The sequence below is a fragment of the Henckelia pumila genome, chromosome 2 (genome assembly GCF_033568475.1).
Source record: "Henckelia pumila isolate YLH828 chromosome 2, ASM3356847v2, whole genome shotgun sequence".
In the NCBI taxonomy this organism is placed as follows: domain Eukaryota; kingdom Viridiplantae; phylum Streptophyta; class Magnoliopsida; order Lamiales; family Gesneriaceae; genus Henckelia; species Henckelia pumila.
Genome location: NC_133121.1, coordinates 7,044,214 through 7,051,903, shown reverse-complemented (window position 1 = coordinate 7,051,903; position 7,690 = coordinate 7,044,214). Strand labels below are relative to the sequence as shown.

General features: G+C 30.5%; 1 long non-coding RNA gene across 1 annotated transcript; it reads left to right on the top strand.

Annotated features, from left to right (window-relative positions):
• The first annotated feature begins 4,797 nt into the window (after positions 1 to 4,797).
• Positions 4,798 to 6,467, top strand: LOC140885022 (uncharacterized). The gene is made up of 3 exons (XR_012150785.1): positions 4,798 to 5,045; positions 5,863 to 5,981; positions 6,205 to 6,467. It is a non-coding gene; the product is annotated as an uncharacterized lncRNA (long non-coding RNA).
• Positions 6,468 to 7,690: the final 1,223 nt, after the last annotated feature.

Here is a 7,690-nt window from a genome sequence, read left to right as displayed (position 1 = left end):
ATATTTCAATAGTAATGCTGAAGAAATAATATCATTATATAGTACCATCACTTGATGTGATATACACCACCATCTAAAATTTACAAGATCTTGTTGGAAGGTAGATTCCAACATATTGATACAAATAATTGATCAAGCTAATATCTTATTTCGTGAGGGACAACTAGAGAAATTATTGAGTACAAACAAGATCAGATTGAGTACATTCATTTTTAAATCGAGAACAACGTACACATGCATTGAGTACAATATGTCGTCGATCGAGCACATGGTATAGTGAGTCCATATTAACCAAGATAAGGAGAATAATTGATTTTTCGGATGACGTTATAGTGTGACATTTTTTAGGTACAAAATAATGATCAGTAAACATCCAAAAACTTCAAGATATCATGGACACAAGAACTTCAATAGAGAAGAATCCATATAAGATATAATATTTCAATAGTAATATTGAGGAAAGAATACCATTATAGACTACCATCACTTGATGTGATATACATCAGCATCTAAAATGTAAAAGATCTTGTTACAAGGTAAATTCCAACATATTCATACAGGTAATTGATCAAGCTAATATCTTATTTCGTGAGGGACAACTAGAGAAATTATTGAGTACAAACAAGATCAGATTGAGTACATTCATTTTTAAATCGAGAACAACGTACACATGCATTGAGTACAATATGTCGTCGATCGAGCACATGGTATAGTGAGTCCATATTAACCAAGATAAGGAGCACAATTGATTTTTCGGATGACGTTATAGTGTGACATTTTTTAGGTACAAAATAATGATCAGTAAACATCCAAAAAATTCTTGATATCATGGACACAAGAACTTCAATAGAGAAGAATCTATATAAGATACAATATTTCAATAGTAATGTTGAGGAAAGAATACCATTATAGACTACCATCACTTGATGTGATATACATCAGCATCTAAAATATACAAGATCTTGTTACAAGGTAAATTCCAACATATTCATACAGGTAATTGATCAAGCTAATATCTTATTTTGTGAGGGACAACTAGAGAAATTATAGAGTACAAACAAGATCAGATTGAGTATATTAATTTTTAAATCGAGCACACCGTACACATGAATTGAGTACAATCTGTCTTTGATCTAGCACAATGTAGAGTGAGTCCATATTAACCAATATAAGGAACACGATTTCTTTTCCAGAGGAAGTTATAGTGTGACATTGTTGAGGTACAAAATAATGGTCAGTAAACATCTAAAAACTTCAAGATATCATGGATACAAGAACTTCAATAGAGATGAATCTATATAAGATACAATATTTCACTAGTAATGTTGAAGAAATATTACCATTATATAGTACCATCACTTGATGTGATATACACCAGCATCTAAAATGTACAAGATTTTATTGCAAGGTAAATTCCAACATATCGATTCAAATAATTGATCGAGCTAATATCTTATTTTGTGAGGGACAACTAGCGAAATTATCGAGTATAAACAAGTTCAGATTGAGTACATTAGTTTTTATAGTGTGACATTATCGAGGTACAAAATCGATCAGATTGAGTACAATGGTTTTGTAATAGAGTACAATGTACACATGAGTAGAGTACAATATATTGTAGATATAGCAGAAACCAAAGTGAGTCCATATTAACCAAGATAATGAACAAAATTACTTTTTCGATGAAGTTATAGTGTGACATTGTCGAGGTACAAAATCGATCAGATTGAGTACAATATTTTTTGTAATAGAGTACAATATATCATTCGTAGAGTACACTATATTGTAGATCGAGCACAAACTTAGAGTGAGTCCATATTAACCAAGATAATGAACACAATATATCTGGCGGATGAAGTTATAATGTGACATTGCCGAGGTACAAAATCGATCAGATTGAGTACAATGGTTTTGTAATAGAGTACAATGTGCAAATAATTATAGTACAATATATTGTAGATCGAGCACAAACCCAAAGTGAGCCCATATTAACCAATATAATGAACACAATTTCTGTTTCAAATGAAGTTATAGTGTGACATTGTCAGGTACAAAATCGATCAGATTGAGTGCAATGGTTTTGTACTAGAGTACAATGTACCATGAGTACAGTACAATATTTTGTAGATCGAGCACAAACCCAGAGTGAGTCCATATTAACCAATATAATGAACACAACTTATTTGCCGGATGAAATTATAGTGTGACATTATCGAGGTACAAAATCGATCAGATTGAGTATAATGGTTTTGTTATAGAGTACAATGTATACATGAGTATAGTACAATTAATAATATATAAGAGCAATGAAAAAGAACTTCTGAGTATCATTTTTATCTTTTCGCAACAAGACACAATCAACTTAATTATTGTTACAAAATAGCTTACTTTTGGCACAAATTTACCCAAATTTGTAACAATAAGGACCCAATTAAGTATAAAACATTGAGAACTGAACACATAAACTTAGGGGAACAACGAGCACTTCTTTTAAACACTTTTAATTAATCAATAAATATGAGTAATGAAAAAGAACTTCTTATCATTGTTTTTAACTTTTCGCAATAAAACACTATCAACCAAATTATTGATACAAGATAGCTAACTTTTGACACAAAAGTACCCAAATTTGAGACAATCACGAACCAAATAAGTACAAAACGTTGAGAACCGGACACATTATCAGGTACAAAAAATGATTATGGATCGTGTGCATCTTTTCCATAATCCCACTCATTCTTTTTGCGACTTTATCATTATTTTTTCCTGTTTACGAAAATAAATTAGATATAAAATACTTTAGGTTCACGATAAGTACAGAAGAACTCAAAAAATTAATTGCGACATCTTGCAAATTCTTTATTTCTTTTTGCATACGTGGATTTGTGTGATGTTGAAATTTTGGGTCAATCTTTTTAATAATTCAATACACAAAACTATGAGATGATGAATAACTTCTTGACCAATGACCAACCAACCTTAAATTGGACATGTGGTCAATTTATTAGGTTAGCAACAAAATATTTTGATTTAGTAATTTAAATTTTGATTTTGAGTCACAATTAAATTATGTGCATACACACACAAAGAAACAATGTAAAAAATTTTGTGTATCAAATGTCTATTACATACATACATATTTGCTCATGTTCAAATTTTTTTGCAGCATTTATACGAACAACTAGTAGGCATGGGCTCTTACTTTTTTTTTTTTTTTTTTTTACAGCATTTATACGAATAACTAGTAGGCATATAAGTTGATATGCCAATGCGAGAACCTATCTATCATATTCTAACTAATTACACAAAATATTTATTTAAAAATGAAAAACACGCAACAAAGTCCAAAAATTCTAATTTTTCAAAATTTATTTAGTTTGCATTTGTTATCAAATATTTGAAATATTTACGGTAGTTACCATGGTTGTCTCACTAATCTGAGCATGAATTTTGGGGAAAATCTTGGATATAGATAAGGATTGTTGATTAGAATATTTTCTTTATAAATCAACCATGATTCCAGAGAAGAAGAACATAGATTTGTATGATAAAATGGTTTTGGGAATAGTGATTTTTTTTAAAAAAAATAAAAACTGAGATAAAATTTTTGTAGATGAACACGAAGATAGTTAATTTGTACAAAGTTGTTTCATGGGTAAAGGAAAAATATGATAGAGATGAATAATGAAATAAGAGTGGAGCAGTCACGATGAAGAAGAAAAATCACATGCATATCACGTTTCAAATAAGGGTATTTTAGTATTTTAGAGTTGTTAGGGAGTTAAAATAAATCATTGTGTGGGGTCAGGGAGTTGGAATGTATGTTTTCTGACACAGAGACTGTTGACAAATTTATGTTTGTGTATGGGGATTTTAAGGCAATTTACCTATTATTTATCTTACATCAATTAAATTATTGAATTTAAATCATTATATTCTCTCTTATAAATAATATTATTCATATTTTATTTATTATTGAGGATAAAACGGTTATTTATCATTTTTATTTAAAATTTAATCAATCAAATCAAATAAATTATAATCTATTCGATCAAATCATTAATTATTTATTTTATATCAATTAAAGCATTAATTTTTTTTAGTGTTTTACAAGTGAAAAAAACTCAAAGTATGTATTTAGACAATATTTTTGTACAAAGTTTTTGAAAAATATTTTTGAAAAGTTATTTTTTCAAATATAATTTTTATATAACAAATAAGATGTGTTTTTAATTGGAATCAATAAGGAAAAACAAACCATTGTACTTTCTAATTGTAATTATATATATATATATATATACACACACAATCAGGGGCGGAGCCAGAAAAAAACTAAGGAGTGACTAAGATTTTTGAAGTATGTATTTATAAAATTTATATAATATATTAAAAGTAATAAATCAATATGGGTTGTGTTATAATCTGTAAGGTCTAAATTCACTAAACTCGCTTACGATGATTTTAAAATAATTTTTATGATTTTATGCCTTTAAATTGTTTAAGTCATGATTATATGATAAGATTACGTGATATGATTATTTTACGTTTAACGTTTTGTTCAAGCTATGGTGTCAGGTTGAGTTTGATTCTGGACTCACGGGATGAGACTAACCTATAAACGAAGTGATAGAGTACATTTTTACGAACTTTTTAAGTATAATATTGATATCTTTATTATGTACGAGTCGGGGGATAGTATTTTTATCAGACGATTCGGGACGTGTGACCGACTACATTTTTAAAGATCAACACATGATGCATATTATATAATTGCTATCCTATCTATCTACCCAAGTCCCCACCCCATTATTTTCATGTTCCCTTGTCTCCCTTGACTCTCACTTCTCCCCTCTCCTACACGGTTCCTTCATTATTTTCTGCAAGCTCTCTTCATTCCCCTCTTGTGCTCCACGGGTTTTTCAAAGCTTTGCGTAAGTTCAGCTCCGATATCACTCGTTTCGTGGTTAACTCGTTGCCAAAAATCCGTATCAACTCCATCTACTATCAAGACAAGTTTTTAAAGAATTTTTAAACCACCACTCAAGGTATATATATTTTGATAAGAAATGATGTGTGTTGATGAATTTTATGCATGATTTTAAAGGTTTGAGAAGCATATAAGCATGATGTTTATGATATCATGATATGTAAGTCGTTATTGAGAAATTCTTGATAGATGTTTTGTGTAGTTGGATCTTTTGGAATCTTGTGGTGTTTTGAAGCTTTTGATGCAAAATAAGTTAAGATTTTGGGGAAAAGAAATTATGTTTAAAGTTTGAATTATTGAAATATTATTAAAATATTGTTGGTTGAGTTGTTTTGATGCAAAGTTGTTCAAGTTGTAGTATTTATTTTAATCCAACGCTTTGTAAAACTTGATAATTGATGTTGGGAATGACTTCTAATGTATTGAGTGTTGATGTTTCAAGTTTAGTTAAGGATTTGACGTGCTTTTAATGCAAGGAATTTAAAGGATTAGTTTTTGTAATTTTCAAGTTCCTCCATGAAGTCTTGGGCAGAAGTAAACTAGTCACAAGGCGTGCCCACGCCTTGTGCAAAAACCTCTTCTGATTTTTACTCTTAAATTTTTGGCGCGCCCACGCCTTGTGCAAAGACCTCTTCTGATTTCATTGAATTTTTATTTTCGCAAATGATGTTCTAAATTCACTCTTAAGGTGTTTAAATTAATTTTAAGACCTTTTATGTAAAAAGTTTCAAGTTTTACGTTAAGAACGAAAAGAACGACTTATGTGGACCGATTATGTTATGATGAAATGATAACGATATGATATGAAAGAATAATGATATATTGATGCATGAAAATATTTTGATGTCTTAAGTGTCTTTGTGGTGGCAATACAGGAACGGTACTCCGGTTTGGGCTCCGGAGGGGCCCTCCAAATACGGCTCAATGTACGGGTTAGGTACTCCGGGATGAGCTCCGGAGGGGCATCCAAAAATGAATGAACGAATGTTACGAGGTTAATGTCATATGCTTGTTGATCAACAATAAATAAATGAATGTGCCCATTATGACGGTTGCCACAATTTCGCATAATTCGTCACCAAATGATAAGTTTATGTTATGTTATGTTATGTTATGTTATGTTATGTTATGTTACGTTTAAATGATAATTGAAATCTAATGATTTTTACTACATATACTTGTTGAGTCTTTAAACTCACTATACTTGAATGATGCAGGTAATGAGGATGACATTTATGCTTATGTCGACGAGTTTAATGTCGGATATGAAGAAGAGCAAGGAGTCGGACCGGCGGGAGATGCATGAGTGTGTTATGTGTTGAGTGTGCTATGGTATGTCTTGAGTTGTTTGCAACTTTATGATGTATTTTAAGGTTGTAAGCAAGTTTTATAAATTTTAAGGTTTGCATTTGGCTTGTAAACTATTATAAACTGTTTTAAGTAAGGTTTGATGTATGCATACATCTTTCAAAAAAAAAATTTTCCGCGCCAGTTTTAAGGTCATGTTAGTTTTGTAACATCTTCATCGTTTGAGGGCGTTACATAATCAATTTGCGCTAAAAAGATAAAGAATTTGGTTTAAAAAATGAGATATATATCCATGGGCATAGACATACACTTTTAATTTGGTGGGCGAAATTTTGTCTCTTTGTTTTTGTCATCCTCCCAATATATTTTTTTAAATTTTCCCCAGACATGATAAATAATTCGCACAAAATAATTGCCCTATTTGATTACAAATACCCAAATAGAAACCGTTGAATGAAATAACTCTAATACTCATTATTTCATCTTCAATCATATCTTTCCAAAACACATGTCAAAATATTTTTACGAAATATTAACTGAATATTAAAAAAATTGACTAAAAATTAATTAATAATGCAAACTAGGGGTGCAAACGAACCGAACCTGTTCGTGAGCTTTACGAGCCCGCTTGATAAATATTTGATTTGTATTCGAGCTTATCGAACTCGAGTCGAATTCGAACATGTTCGAACTTTTTTTCGAGCCGAGTTCGAGCCGAAATTATTCTGTTTGATAGTTCGCAAATAGTTCGCGAGCCTTAATATTTAATTAATATAATCATATAATAAATATATATACATTTCGAATTTTTTCGAACATTTCGAGCTTTTCGAACCATAATATCCGAATAGTTTACGAATAGGTTCGAATATTTCGAGCCGAACTCGAACTCGAACTCGAACTTCATTTCGAGCCGAGCTCGAGCCAAAATATTTGAGATTATAGAACTTCGAATCGAGCTCGAACTCGAATATACTCTTATCGAATCGAATTCAAGCTTTAAAATTTTATCATTATTCGGCTCGATTCAGTTCGTTTGCCATCCTAATGCAAACATACAATTAACAATAATATTAAAATATCACACCCAAATTTTATCAAACAAAATCATCTCTCAAATATTTAATACAAACCGAAAATTTCATATTTGTTAAAAAAAGAAATAGATTCGTAATTTTCTCGATATTATGCTAAGGTTATTTACACTTCAACAATTTAAAAATTATGGGCTAAACTATTCAAAACTTTTGGCCCAAAATTTTAAATTAATGCTGGGCAAAAGTGGCCAACATAATATATCCGCCCCTTTAATATATCTACTATGGGCCAAATTAGGGGAGTCAACTCGGGTGTGTCGGGTGGGTTCGGGTCCGGTTGACGAAAATAATTCTAAAA